The sequence below is a fragment of the Myotis davidii genome, unplaced genomic scaffold (assembly GCF_000327345.1).
Source record: "Myotis davidii unplaced genomic scaffold, ASM32734v1 scaffold594, whole genome shotgun sequence".
Lineage (NCBI taxonomy): Eukaryota > Metazoa > Chordata > Mammalia > Chiroptera > Vespertilionidae > Myotis > Myotis davidii.
Genome location: NW_006285787.1, coordinates 422,600 through 426,958, shown reverse-complemented (window position 1 = coordinate 426,958; position 4,359 = coordinate 422,600).

The following is a 4,359-nucleotide window of genomic DNA, read 5'->3' as shown; positions in this document are numbered from 1 at the left end:
AGTTTTACATATGTCTCCTTTTCCCCCAGTTGACCCCCCATCCCCAGCCATTCCCTCCTCGGGCAAACTCCCACCACCCCAGTGTCTGTGTCCATTGGTTATGCTAATATACATGCATACAAGTCCTTTGGGTGCTCTCTAACCTCCCCCCTCCCCTGCCATTTGTCTCTGGATCTATTCTTGTTCATCAAATTATGTTGTTCTAGCTGCCCTTTTACTTTGCCTTTTATAAATGTAAGTAGTTAATATTTATTAAAAGCTTATTACTTGCCAGTCAGTAAGATAAGCAACTTTTATAAATAAGCTCATTTAACTCCCATAATAATTCATATGTTAGATATTACTATGGTTTTTGTTTTATAGGTAAAGTTATTGAAGCTTAGATAAATTACTTGTTCAAAGTGTCACATCTTATAAATGGGAATGCAAATATATGAATGTAGTTGTTTCTGAGAGCGGAGCTTGAGTTCTCAAATACTAAACTCTTTACCCTGAATCTTTACTTGGCAGTGAAAGAAAACATTACCTATTGATAGCTCATCTCATGCCTGCCACCATGGCAAATTCTTTCATAAAAATCATTTTATTTAATTATTGCAACACCCGGTGTGCCAGGTATCACCACTATAATTTTTTAAAATTCTGCTTATCAAAGTAATATGTGTTTAAACAAAATTTAGAAGATTCAGAAGAGTCAAGGGAGCTAAAAATTAGTGAAATTTTTATGAAGCAGATAGAAATTCATGTAAAAACTTGGCATATTTCCTGTGGTCTTTCTTGTTCTAACACTTTTTCTTTAAACATATGAGGTAAGAGGATTTCTGGTCAAGATGGCAGTGTAGGTAAACATGATACTCACCTCCTCCTTCATACACATCAAAATTACAACTAAACTACAGAACAATCATCATTCAGAATCACCTGGAATTGAGCTGAATGGAAGTCCTACAACTGAAATTAAAGAAGAAGCCACATCAGGGCAGAGGCATGAAAAGGCTGTTCCCATACCCATGTGTGGCAGATAAAAATTAGGAGGGGTATCTTGGTTGTAGAGGTCTCCTCTGAGGAATGAGTGACCCTGGTTCCACACCATACCCCCAGATCAGGGTTCCAGTACCAGGAAGAGAAGTCCTGATAACTTCTGGCTGTAAAAACCAACATGGATTGAGGAGGGAGGCTGAGGCTACTGGAGTCCCAGGCAGTTTCTCATAAAGAGCCTGTACACAGACTCACTTGAACTCACTCTCTGTAAGCTCCAGTGCGGGGGCAGTAGCTTGAAAGGCACAAAAGACATATGGGGAAGAATTGAACTGCTTGGCGTCAGGGCAAGAGCTGGAGGGGCAACTTTTTCCCAGATAGAAATGCTGGCAGAGGCCATTGTTACTTTGATGAGCCCTTTCTCCACAGAGCCAGTAGATAGGTGCCATATCTGAGGCTCTATCAACCTAGCTCACACTGTTTTCCCCACCCTGGTGATTCCCTGAAGTCCTGCTCCACCAAACTTTCGGGCCCACCCAAGCTGTTTCTGGTGGCTTCACCATAGGAATGGACTGTCTTGGTTCAGGCTTCAGATTACCCTAAAGTATCTCAAACAAGAAGCATCTTGCCCCAGCAAGCCCCACACTTCTCATTAAGTGGTCCCAGGCCTGGCACTAGTAGCAGCCAGCCTTGATCTTGCTTGGGCACCTCCAAAATCAGTACGAGAAGCAGCCATATGCAGATCACTTTATAGCTTATGACTGATGGCTCAAGGAAGAACACAGGTGGTGGCTGACCTATGGAAGGCCCCATAGCCAGCACAACCAGTAAACAGCTTCAGACCACATCAAACCATCACCACCCAAACACTGCACAAGCAATACACTTAAGGGGTGGACTCAGTGGGTACCAGAGCCTTGCTGAAGTAAGTCTTGCTCTGTGTTGTGGAGATCAGTGATCTGTGGTCACAGCCAGTCCTTGCAGCTGATCAGCTTGAGTAAATCCCTCCCATTGATGTGCCAATAGAAATAAAGACTCAATTACAACAGAAGGATGTACAGCCCACACAGGGGTTGCATCTTGAGTGCCCTCCTGGGGTGATCAGGGAGGCTGTGCCATTGGACCCTATACATAGGACACTTACTACATTAGGCCCTGCTACCAAACCTAGCAGCCTGACCTAATACATAGAAACAAACACAAAGGGGCAGCCAAAATGAGGAGATAAAGAAACATGTCTCAGATTAAAGAATAGAACAAAACTCCAGAAAAAGACTGAAACAAAATGGAGACAGGCAATCTACTGGATGCAGAGTAAAAACATTGGTTATAAGGTTGCTCAATGAACTTAGTAAGGACCTCAACAGCATAAAAAAGAATCAGTCACAACAAAGGATGCACTAGCTAAAATAAAGAATAATGTAAAGGGAATCAATAGTAGAGCAGGTGAAGCCAAGAATCAAACCATCAATTTGGAATATAAGAAAGCATAAAACACCCAATCAGTACAGCAAAAAGAAAAAAAAGCAAAAAAATGAAGATAATGTAAGGAGCCTCTGGGACAACTTCAGACATGCCAATATTCACATAATGGGGGTGCTGGAAGGAGAAAAGACAGAGCAAGACATTGAAAACCTATTTGAAAAAATAATGACAGAGCTCAGCCGGTGTGGCTCAGTGGTTGAGCATTGACCTATAAACCAGGTGGTCATGGTTGAATTCCTGGTCAGGGCACATGCCCTGATTGTGGGCTCGATCCCTAGTAGGGGTGGTGCAAAAGGCAGCTGATCGATGATTCCCTCTCATCATTGTTGTTTCTATCTCTCTCTTCCTCTTGGAAATCAATAAAAATATATTTTAAAAATAATAATAACAGAAAACTTCCCCAACTTGGTGAAGGAAACAGACATACAAGTCCAGGAAGCACAGAGAGTCCTGAACAAGCTGAACCCAAAGAAGCCTGCACCAAGACACATCATAATTAAAATGCAAAAGTCTAAAGACAAAGAGAGAATCCTAAAAGCAGCAAGAAAAAAGCAGTTAGTTACCTACAAGGGAGCTCCTATAAGGCTGTCAGCTGATTTCTCAAAAGAAATTTTGCGGGCAAAAGGGAGTGGCAAGAAATATTCAGAGTGATGAAAGGCAATAACCTACAACCAAGATTACTATGTCCTGCAAACCTATAATTTAGAATTGATGGACATATTAAGAGCTTCTCAGACAAGAAAAACCTAAAGGAATTCATCACTACCAAACCCGTATTATATGAAATGTTGAAGGGTTTTCTTGAAGAAGAATATAAAAAATATAAAGAATAAAATGGTAATAAATACATATCTATCAACAATTGAATCTACAAACAAAATTAACAAGCAGAGCAGAAACAGACTCATAGATAAATAGAACTTTTTATTGGTTACCTGATAGGAGTGGTGAGGGGACGATAGAATCTCAGAGGGAAGGGTGGAGGGGGATGGAAGAGATTAACCAAAGAATTTATATTTGTACATGCATAACCCATGGACACAGACAATAATGCTGTGAAGGCCTGGGGTGGGGTGTGGGGTGTGGGTGCAGGATGGAGGGGTCAATGGGGGAAAAAGGGGGGCATCTGTAATACTTTCAACAATAAAGATAAATGAAAAAAAATGAGGTCAGACAGCATTTACAATTTAATCTTTTGCTTCTAAAAGCATTTTTTTGTAATTAAAATTCTTTTAAATATTTTAAAAGCTGCAGAATAGTGTTATTTTTTAACATCCCCCCAGTGTGTATTTATTTAGGCTATTTAAATTTTTTAATCTTCAAGTAATACAATAAAAATCTTTAGGTTTAAATGTTGGTTTAATTTTAGAAACTCTCCCTAGAATAGACTGCTTGAAAGATTATAATGTCAAAAGATATTTAAAATTTTTAAAATTATTTTTATTGATTAAGTTATTACATATGTGTCCTTATCCCCACAATACCCCTCCATTCCTCCCCCCCACTCATGTCCTCACCCCCCTGCTATCTGTGTCCATTGGTTAGGCCTATATGCTTGCATATAAGTCCTTTGGTTGATCTCTCCCTCTTACTCCTGTTACAGAGTAGGAAAACATTTTAGGCCTGCTTAATTATCTAGCCACCTCAGCAGCTTGACAGCCTGTGCAAAGTTTCTAGGAACTGAGCTCACACACCTGAGCAACGGCCTACAAAGAACAGACAGATCAAAATTAAGAATAGTCCTGACCTTTAAGTTACCCAGAAATGAATAACAGGAGGATGATGAGTAGCTTGGCTAAAACTACACAATTAGATTTTGTAACTTGGCTTTGCTTGCTATGGGAACCTGAACACGGATGTAGTTGTCCCCTTTAAATATTGGACTCTGCAGATTTT